Below are 11,445 nucleotides of genomic sequence, written 5' to 3'. Positions count from 1 at the left end.
CCTAATTACAGTTCCTGACGAGGTCCCCTCCAGGTCTATGCATTGGGCCTGCGACCTCCACGACTCTAACCTTAACCCGAATTTGTGTTTGCAGATGTCTCTCCAATAACCATGGCTCATATGCCTTCAAGGACGGGGTCTCTGGAGCCACACCCTAGGGCTGCTGTCATCCCCAAGGACAATGTGCACATCACAATCGCCCAAACCTTCCAGATTATGAGAAACCTGCAAGTCCCCTGAGCCCACCCCAATATTAGAGGCCGCTCTGGAAGCAAATGCACAGTCTGAAACAACCTGATCACCTACATCCAGGCAGACACCCATGTCAATAGTACTGAGTCAGAAGATTGAAACTGACATGCCCTAAGAACACACTGGAACCCTAGATTAAGATTTAAGGCATCTGTCCTCAGTGGTCTTTTCTGGAATACCAACTTAGGATACAAAATATTGTCTCTGGGCCACACATCAAAACATCTCCTTTCCCCAGAAGGACACCGTGCTCTTTGACCTGTACCAAACCCTAAGCGTAGGTGAATCCTGCAAGGCAGCTTAGCCACCAGCACATTTTAAAAACTTCCTGATAACAAACCAGCATTGTGACCCATCTCTAAGAGATTCCATGTCAAATCAAGTCCTTGGTCCATCAACCCAGAGCCATCATAACATACGTGTCATGTTCCTCAGCTGCAAAGGACAATGGAGGTGTGGTTTCTAGGCATCCATTTGGGAGAGCTCTTCTACCCATACTTTCCACATGGGGGACACTGGAGCGAACAAACCAGACTCCACCTGTCCAGGAGAAGGACCTTGCTGTTTGGAGCATCTAACAAGCCTCGGCATAGGAAATCCTCCATGATTCTTGATGCTATCCCTCTATTTCTCAGTCATCATAGACACAAACTTCAGTGTGAGCAAATATCTGACAGCCACCCTTACTCAGGTGCTGGATATCTCGAATAAGCTGCTTCACATTAGTACTGCCTTCAGCTTAGCACTGAGTTGAACTGTAGCATGTGTTTACAATTCCATCCTCACCCTACTGTTACTAAAGGCCTCTTGATAGGGAATTCTAGAGCCACAATGTAGCATTCTGCCTTCCCCATGGAAGAAGAAGTGCCTGGTGAGTCTGCCCAGAAACCCCTCATGAGGATCAATATGCTCAGACCTCGAGGGAACCCCAGTTTATAGGCTTCCCTGGCCACTAGTGCTGTGTCTGACAGAGCCTGAGTCCCGTCCTAGTCTCAGCCACCCAGAGAGCGGGACCCATATATAGCATGTGGGACTGGCCACGGCCCTAAACCATCACCTCTACCCATCCTTGGTATTCAGGCATCTGTCACCAGACCTTTTCTGGAAACACTGCCAATGGGGGAACCTGAAGCCCAATAGAGAACTCCTCCTTCCCCATGGCATGAATCCTAGCTGTTGGGAAAGGTGTCCAACCCTCTGAGTGGGAGCCAGCTGCATGGCCAATGAGACCATGCCCACTGCTGAGGGCCTCCCTGGGCACAAACAGGCATTGTGGCCCAAAGCCTGAGCATTCTTTCTAACAAACACTCTCTGTTGCACTACCAGGATCCTGCATTGCTTGCCTGGTATGCCCTAGGCCCAAATCCTAACATTTGGTTGGATTTTGCAGGATCCCAGACCCAGAGCCCATCTTGGGAATCCCTGTTTTGTGGCACCCCTAAGATGGAAAAGAGAAATCTTCCCTTCTCCTAAAAAGACACCAATCAATGGAGAGCCACCAGGTTCCTTAGAGAGGAAAATTCTCCCATGGAGCAATGAGACCACACCTGCATTCCCAACCCATACTGGACACACAATCCAGATAGAAAACCCTTTGCTACCACCTTCCAGCCACCCTATTTACTTTTCCTGATGTGTTTCCCTCTAGGTCTATGCATTGGGCCTCCGACCACCACTCCACTACCCCTTACCCGAATTTCTGTATGTAGACTTCAATCCCAAAACCATGGCTCTCATGCCTTCCAGGATGGGGTCTCTGGAGCCACACGACAGGACTGTGCCTGCCATCCCCAAAGAAATTGTGCCCCTCACAGTTGCCCAAACCTTCCAGATTAGGAGAAAGAAGCAAGGCCCTGCTCTCACCCCTATATCAGCGGCCATACTGGACAGAAATGCACAGTCTGACAGAACATGATCACCTACATCCAGGCAGAAAGCCAAGTCAATGGCCCTGAGTCATAAGATTAAACCTGATATGACCCTAGGACCACATTGGAACCTTCAATTAGGTTTTCAGGAATCTGTCCTTAGGAGCCTGTTCTGGAATACCAAGTTATGACACAATATTTGGGCTCTGGGCCACACAAGAGAACATCTCTTTTCCCCAGAAGGAAACCGTGCATTTCAAACTGTGCCAATCCCTTAGGGTAGGAGAATACTGTACAGCACCTTACCCATCAGCACATTCGAATATCTCCCTAGTAACAAACCATCATTGTGGCCTTTCTGCAAGACATTCAATGTCAATTCAAGGCCTTGGTACTTCGCCCCAGAGCCACCAGAACATTCAATGTCAACTCAAGGCCTTGGTACTTCGCCCAGGAACCACCAGAACGAACCTGTCATGTTCTTCAGCTGCAATGCTCAGTGGAGGTGTGCTTTCCAGGCATTCATGTGGGAGAGATCCGCTACCCAAACTTTCCACATGGGGGAACCTGGAGCAAACAAACCAGACTCCATCTGTCTAGTAGAAGGAAACATTTCTGATTCGAGCATCTCACAAGCCTCAGCATGGGAAATCCTACAGGGCCTCTTGAAGACACCCCTCCATTTGTCAGTCATCATAGACACAAACTCCAGTGTGAGCAAACATCTGTCATCCGCCCTTACTCACACCCTAGATATCTCAAATAACACTCTGCAGAGTGGAACTGTCTTCTGTCTGGCACTGAATATAACTGTGGCTTGGGTTTACAATTCCATCCTCACCGTACTCATCCTCATTATCTTGATGAGGAATTCTGGAGCCACAGTGCAGCATTCTGTCTTCCTCATAGAAAGAAGATGTACCTGGTGAGACTGCCAGAAAATCCCACATGAGGATCTGTCTGCTTGGCCCTCAAGGGAACCACAATTTATAGGTACACTGGCCACTACTGCTGTGTCTCACAGAGCCTGAGCCCCAACCTCTTGTCAGCCACGCAGAGAGATGGGCCCATATCCAGCACGTGAGACCAGAGATGGCCCACATCCGCCATCTCTACCCATCCTTAGTATTCAGTCATCTGTCCCCAGACCTCTGCTGGAATCCCTGCCAATGGGGAAATATGAAGCACAGTATAAAACTCCTATTTCCCCAAGGAAGGAAACGTGGCTTTTGGGATGTGTTTCCAACCCTCAGAGTGGGAACCAGGTGCATGGCCAATGAGACCACGCCCACTCCTGAGGGCCGCCCTGGGGACAAACAGGCATTGTGACCCTCAGTTTGAGCATGATTTCAAGCCAGCCCTCTCAGTTGCACCACCAGGATCGGGCTTTGAAGGCTTGATACGCCCCAGACCCAAATCCTAACCCTTGGTGGGATTTTTCAGGCACACAGGCCCAGATCCCATCTCTGGAATCCCTATTTTGGGGCACACTTAAGTTGGAAACCATCACTCTTCCCTTCCACGAGAAAGCCACCAAACTACAGGGTGCCAGCAGGTTCCATAGAGAGGAAAAGTCTCCCATGGACCCATGAATCCACACCTGAATTCCAAGGCCATCCTGGACAAACAATCCAGATATAAAAGCCTGTGCAACCACTTTTGAGGCATCAGTTCCTGATGAGCTGCCCTCCAGGTCTATGCATTGGGCCTGTGATCACCTCTCCACTAACCCTAACCCGAGTTGGTGTATGCAGACTTCTCGCCCAAAACCATGGCTCACATTGGACTTCAGGATGGGGTCTCTGTAGCCACACCACAGGACTGTGCCTTCAACCCCCAAGGAAACTATGCCATCGCATTTGCCCAAACCCTTCAGTTTAGAAGAAACCTGCAAGGCCCCTGAGCCCATCCCAGTATTGGAGGCTGGTCTGGTTGCAAATGTGCAGTCTGAAACACCCTGATCACCTCCATCGAGGCAGACACCCAAGTCAATGGTCCTGAGTCAGAAGGTTGAACCTGACATGCCGCTAGGACCTCATTGGAACCCTAGATTAGGTTTTCAGGCATTTGTCATCTGTTCTGGAATACCAACGTAGGGTACAACATGTGGTCCCTGAGCCACACAACAGAACATCTCCTGTTCCTAGAAGCAAACTGTGCCCCTGGACCTGTATAAAACCCACAAGGTGGGAGAATCCTGCATGGCCCCTTAGCCACCAGCACATTCTAAGATCTCTCTGGTAACAAACCAGCATAGTGAAACATCTGTAAGAAATTCCATGGCAACTCTAGGCCTTGGTAAATCGCCCCAGAGGCAAGAGAAGGAACATGCCATGATCCTCAGATGCAATGATTAATGGATGTGTGCTTTCCAGGCATCCATGCGGGAGACCTCTGCTACCCAAACTTTCCACATGGGGGACTGTGGAGCAACCAAAGCAGATTCCACCTGTCCAGTAGAAGGAAACCTGGCTGTTTGGATCATCTCACAAGCCTGAACATGGAAAATTCTCCATAGCCTATTGACACCACCCCTCCATTTGTTGGGCATCATAGACACAAACTCCTGTGTGGGCAAATATCTGACATCCCCCCTTACTCAGGTGCTGGCTATTTCCTATAAGCCACTGCCCTTTGGAACTGCCTACCACGTGGCACTGAATTGAACTGTATCTAGTGTTTACAATTCCATCCTCACCTGACTGGTCCCCAAGCCTTCTTGATAGGGAATTCTGGAGCCACAACACAGCATTCTGCCTTCCCCATAGAAAGAAGAATTGCCTGGTGAGACAGTCCAGAAACCCTACATGAGGATCATCTGCTTAGCCCTCGAGGATCCCGATTTATCAGCTGCCCTGGCCAATAGTGCTGTGTCTGACAGAGCCTAAGCCATGACTTCGTGTCAGCCACCCAGAGAGTGGTTCCCATATCTAGCATGTGAGACCGGCCATGGCTCAATCCGTTCTCTCTACCCATCCTTGTTATTCGGGCATCTGTCCCCAAAACTTTGCTGGAATCCCTGCCAATGGGGGAACCTGAAGCCCAAAAACGAACTACTCCTTCCCCATAGCATGAAACCTAGCTATTGGGATGGGTGTCCAACCTTCATAGAGGGAGCCAGATGTATGGGCAATGAGACCATGCCCACTCATATGGGTCACCCTAGGAAAAAAACTGGCATTGTGACCCTCAGCCTGAGCATGCTTTCAAATAAGCCCTCTCTATTGCACCACCAGGATCCTGAATTGCAGGGCTGGTATGCCCCTAGGCCCAAATCCTAACCCTTGGTGGGAATCTCTTGGCACCCAGACCCAGAGCCCATATCAGGAATGCCTGTTTTGGGGCACCCCTAAGATGGAAAACAGCACTCTCCCCTTCCCCGAGAAAACCACCAAACTATTGGGAGCCGCTAGGATCATTAAGGAAGAAGAATCTTCCATGGACCCATGATACCACACCTGCTTTCTGAGGCCATCCAAACACACAATCCAGGTCGGAAAGCCTGTGCTACTGCCTTCCAGTCACCCTAATTACAGCTCCTGACGAGCTCTCCTACAGGTCTACGCACTGGGCCTGTGATCACCTCACCTCTAAGCCTATCCCAAGTTTGAGTTTGCAGTCTATTCTCCCAAAACCATGGCTTATATGTCCTCCAGGATGGGGTTTTTGGAGACACACGCCAGGACTGTGCCTGCCATCCCCAAGGAAAATTTGCCCATCCCATTTTCCCAAACCATCTAGATTAGGAGAAACCTCAAAGGCGCCTAGGCCCACCACCATATTGGAGGCTGCTCTGTATGCAAATGCACAGTCTGAAACACCCTGATTACCTACATCCGGCAGACATCAAAGTCAATGGTCCTGAGTCAGAAGATTGAACCTGACATGCCCCTAGGACCTCACTGTGTTAGGGTCCGTGATCAAAGGAATGAGACTGATACAAAGCGAAGGTCAAGCAAAGCTTTATTTCGCGCCAAGCATCATGAATCGCACTGACCGGTCAGGGCTTTCTTTTATAAAAGATGACAACTTTGACCCCGGCGAGCCTACTCCCAATGAGGTTGCTGACATCTAGGTCGTTTCTCACTGTGTCACTGCTGAGGGTCCTGGAGTGCGGAGCAGGGCCGCTGGCACCGCAGGCGTCGAGGGACCGCTGACAACTGGACCGCAGATGTCTCAGGACCGCAGGCGTCGAGGGACCGCTGACAACTGGACCGCAGATGTCTCAGGACCGCAGGCGTCGAGGGACCGCTGACAACTGGACCGCAGATGTCTCAGGACCGCAGACAACTGGACCGCAGATGTCTCAGGACCGCAGGCGTCGAGGGACCGCTGACAACTGGACCGCAGATGTCTCAGGACCGCAGGCGTCGAGGGACCGCTGACAACTGGACCGCAGATGTCTCAGGACCGCAGGCGTCGAGGGAACGCTGACAACTGGACCGCAGATGTCTCAGGACCGCAGGCGTCGAGGGACCGCTGACAACTGGACAGCAGATGTCTCAGGACCGCAGGCGTCGAGGGACCGCTGACAACTGGACCGCAGATGTCTCAGGACCGCAGGCGTCGAGGGACCGCTGACAACTGGACCGCAGATGTCTCAGGACCGCAGGCGTCGAGGGACCGCTGACAACTGGACCGCAGATGTCTCAGGACCGCAGGCGTCGAGGGACCGCTGACAACTGGACCGCAGATGTCTCAGGACCGCAGACAACTGGACCGCAGATGTCTCAGGACCGCAGGCGTCGAGGGACCGCTGACAACTGGACCGCAGATGTCTCAGGACCGCAGGCGTCGAGGGACCGCTGACAACTGGACCGCAGATGTCTCAGGACCGCAGGCGTCGAGGGAACGCTGACAACTGGACCGCAGATGTCTCAGGACCGCAGGCGTCGAGGGACCGCTGACAACTGGACAGCAGATGTCTCAGGACCGCAGGCGTCGAGGGACCGCTGACAACTGGACCGCAGATGTCTCAGGACCGCAGGCGTCGAGGGACCGCTGACAACTGGACCGCAGATGTCTCAGGACCGCAGGCGTCGAGGGACCGCTGACAACTGGGGGCCGCCGCCGGAGGGTGCAGGCGGCGGCGCTCGGGGCCGCCGCCGGAGGGTGCAGGCGGCGGCGCTCGGGGCCGCCGCCGGAGGGTGCAGGCGGCGGCGCTCGGGGCCGCCGCCGGAGGCTGCAGGCGGCGGCGCTCGGGGCCGCCGCCGGAGGGTGCAGGCGGCGGCGCTCGGGGCCGCCGCCGGAGGGTGCAGGCGGCGGCGCTCGGGGCCGCCGCCGGAGGCTGCAGGCGGCGGCGCTCGGGGCCGCCGCCGGAGGCTGGAAGCTGCAGGCGGCGGCGCTCGGGGCCGCCGCCGGAGGCTGCAGGCGACGGTGCTCGGGGCCGGAGGATGGAAGCTGCAGGCGGCGGTGCTTGGGGCCGGAGGATGGAAGCTGCAGGCGGCGGCGCTGGGGGCCGCCGGAGGCTGGAGGCTGGACCGCCAAACGCGGTTATAGCTCTAACAAGAGCTGTTACAGCTCTTCTATACACCGTTGACTCCCCTGCTCTTCTGCGACTTCCACCGCTCTCCGCTCCACTTCACCGCTCTCCGCGGACTTCACCGCTCTCCGCCGACTTCACCGCTCTCCGCCGACTTCACCGCTCTCCGCGGACTTCATCCCTCCTGTAGCAGCCGCTGCTCTCCTGCAGGAGCCCCCGGCTCTCCTGCAGCAGCCCCGGCCCTCCTGCAGGAGCCCCCCGGCTCTCCTGCAGGAGCCCCGGCTCTCCTGCAGGAGCCCCCGGCTCTCCTGCAGGAGCCCCGCTTGGCAGCCTGGCAGAGCAACCTTTATGGGGGTGGTTGAGCCCCGCCCCTACACGGGTGGCCAATTGAATTTCAAACTTCCCAGCGGATATACATACGGCCTACTGATTGGATGACTCCACTCAGTCTGCCCCACCCTTACATTCCCCCCTTTTCTTTGGAGATTAGTCAAATCCTTGACTTTTCAGATGGTTCTACCTTATATTGAACATATAAGACTAACATTTTATCGCCCCAATTTTCTTTAGTATAGCAACAATACACTCACAGTTTCTTTAGTCTTAGTTTCAGTCTATGGTCAGCAGGGTCTTTTGGCTACATTTCCCATTTCTGGAGGGCATCCTTACTCTCAGCTCGTTTGACATGACCCGCATGAACCCAGGCCCTGATGCCTTCCACTTTTACTGCTGTGGGGGTGGTTAGGATAACAGTAAATGGTCCCTTCCAACGAGGCTCCAAATTCCCCACTTGATAGCGACGTATCCAAACCAAGTCCCCGGGTTGGTAAGGATGTGGTTCCACCGTCTCTGTTCCAGTATAGGCAGTTTGGATCCCTTCTTTTTAAGACAGACTGTAATGCCTGCAGTGACTGGGGTATAGACTGATCAGTCATTTCTGCTAGGGCAACCTCCTGTAACCTAGGACAGAGCTCCCAAACATTATTTTAAATGGGGTCACCTTGTTTATTACATCGTGCCCTGAGAGTAAAAGGAAGGAGATTTTCTATCCACCGCCAGCCTCCAGAATTAACTTTGTCAAGGTCTTTTCGAGAGTCTGGTTCATTCTCCTTGCTCAGAGCTCTGGGGCCAGTAGGCACACTGTAGTTTCCAGTTAGTGCCTGTGGCCTCGGCCATCTGTAGTGCCTTGGTGAATGCAATCAGCTTTGCTTTTCCACCGAGATCCTATGTGGCAGGGCTGACATCCAGCATACCTCTTTTCCACTGACCATGTAACTACTCCCTTCTGTGAACAGAGTCATTTCCGCATCCGGGAGGGGAGTGTCTCTGAGATCCGGCCTTATTCCTGTGACTTGGGTTAAGACCTCCCCACAGTCGTGTGGTCAGCTAGCTCTTCTGGCAGCAGTGTGGCTGGATTTAGCGCTGCTGGGGGTCGGAAGGCCACTTTTGGTTCATTGAGGAGAAGGGCCTGATACCCCGTTACCCGGGCGTTCGTCATCCATCGGTCTGGTGGAGTCCGGAGAAGGCCCTTGATAACGTGGGTGGTGGTCAATATGAGATTTTGACCCAGAGTCAATTTGCATGCATCCTTGACTAGGAGGGCCATGGCAGCAATTATGCAGAAGCAAAGGGGGAACCCAGCTGCTACTGGATCTAGTTTCTTGCTAAGATAGACCACTGGCCTTCACCATACCCTAGAGTCTGAGTCAAAACTTCTTTAGTCAGCCCTGCCTTCACATACAAGTGGAAGGGCTTGGTAACATCTGGGATGACCAATGCTGGGGCACACAGTAAGGCTCTTTGTAATTCCCGAAATGCTCCTTCTGCCTCAGCTGTCCACACTCTACCATAGTGAGTCCTCCCTTAGCCAGTTCGTAGAGAGGTTGTGCCATCTCCGTGAAGGTAGCATCCACAGCCTGCAGTAGCCCACCGTCCCAAGAAATTCCCTCTTGGAGATCAAAGCAAAAGCAACCGGTATTCCCTGGCAGTCTTCCATCCAAGTACTAACCAGGCCCGACCCTTCTTAGCTTCCAAGATCAGACGAGATCTGGCGCCTTCAGGGTGGTATGGCCGTAGACAATCATAAGGTTCTTACCCGATATTCTCAGATGAGTGTACGTGACACCCTATATAACATGGGACCATCCTCCCCTTGCTGGAGGAAGCTGAACTTTCTCATACCCTACTGTTACCTTAATTTGTCCAGGCTTGGTTAGCTACCATATCTCTCTCGTTCATAGTTACATTGGCCCCTGGCCTTCTTGGGCTACTGATGCCTTGTGGTCATACCCATTCTGTACAAAGGAGGAGGTAGTGGAGGGTTTCTAAGTGCTTGGAACAGAATGATGTTTCAGACAGATGGACATGTTGTTCAAAGATGCAGAGGCTGCAGAGAGCCAGCATATTCAGAAACGTGCCAGCAGCTGCACGTGTATCAATCGGGTCAGGTCCCTGGCAGCCTCCAATGGCCAAGATTTGAAGTCTTGACTCCCGAGCTCCTCCCATAGGCCCTTGTGTGACCCATCGAGTCCAGACATCAGAGAAGAGGGACGAGCAGCTCACGGAGCTTCAGAGAGTTTTCTTCCTCTTGGAAGATGGCTTCCTAGACTCAAAGTGGACCCTCAGGCTCTCGTTTTTCTAGGGCTGAGAGCCAACACAGAGGTGCTAAGCAGAGTCCAAATTCATTGCACAGAATTTCCCCTGTTCCATCTCCCAGATTCTGGGTGGAGGAGCCCAGAGAGAACAGCTGTGATCTGCTCTGCCATTGGAGCAGGGCTGTCCCTGGATGCTGTCCTGCTCGTGTCCCTCGTGGGAACTTAGGAGCGTCTTATTTAAGGTCTGTCTGTATAAACCCTGGACTGGGCTACTCCACGGAGTAGATGACCGTTATGCCATATGAAGCCCTGCAAGATTTAGGGTGCAGTCCATTCAGACTCCATAGTGGAAGCGGTGGAGCCATAGAGACACAGTCAGGGATTTTCCAGATTCAAACAGGTTGGACATCCTCCCCTTTTGGTATCCCTGGCTAATGGGAGGTGATCAGTCTCCCCTTCCATTCTTTTACGAATGGATTTAGCTCTGACAGTGGCCTTAGGGCTGTTTATCTCTCTTTTACATATCTCCTACTTTTTACATACAGAGTTGCTTTTCTCATTTCCATCAGTCTTAATTACACTTAACAGAATTTTGTACTCTTAGAAATACCTTAACCTCTAATTAAGACTAAATATAAACCAACGGTGAGTTGTTACAACAGAATTCTTTAGATGGCAAATTTATCAATCAGTTAAACACAGAATGTGTTCACCAGCAGATTTCAAAAGTACAAACCCAGTTCCAGCCAACAGCGCCCTAGCATTTCATCCCATTTGGTTAGGATCTAGATGTCCAACAAATTTAATTCCATTTGTCATTCAAGCAACCCTTCAGTTTCAGGTTATCAAAGACTTCGGAAGCCACTTTAACAATTACTCATTAAACCCTTGAAACAGACAGTTAACCATCAGCCCAGCCATCCCTTCGCCAACAGACCTCATGTTCCACCTGGGCCCATTCCACTTCAGATGCCATGCTTTCCCTGCCAGCAAGGGGGAGGGGCCAGGCAGTCCACGTCGGGCCAGAGAAGGCAAGGAATTCCCCGAAACAAAAGAAGTTTCGGCAGCTGCTTGGGAATATTCCTTAAAGTCTCTGTCTCGAGGTTGGTTCATCCCACAGTACCAGTTCTGCTTACCAAAAGTGTCCCACTAGGCACTTATTTTCCATGCCCGGCTCTAATGAGCATCAGCATTGGACACCTTAACCCGGCATTTGACTAACTCCAGGTAGCTCGTTATAGCCCTTAAC

At 52.4% G+C, this 11,445-nt stretch overlaps 1 pseudogene; it reads right to left on the bottom strand.

Moving 5' to 3' along the window:
- Positions 1–9,561: 9,561 nt before the first annotated feature.
- On the bottom strand, positions 9,562–9,680 carry LOC122905813 (annotated as a pseudogene).
- Between the last annotated feature and the right edge of the window lie 1,765 nt (positions 9,681–11,445).

Source organism: Neovison vison, chromosome 4 (genome assembly GCF_020171115.1).
Source record: "Neovison vison isolate M4711 chromosome 4, ASM_NN_V1, whole genome shotgun sequence".
Taxonomy (NCBI): Eukaryota; Metazoa; Chordata; class Mammalia; order Carnivora; family Mustelidae; genus Neogale; species Neogale vison.
The sequence above is the reverse complement of the archived record's forward strand: the minus strand, read 5'-3'. Positions and strand labels throughout refer to the sequence as shown.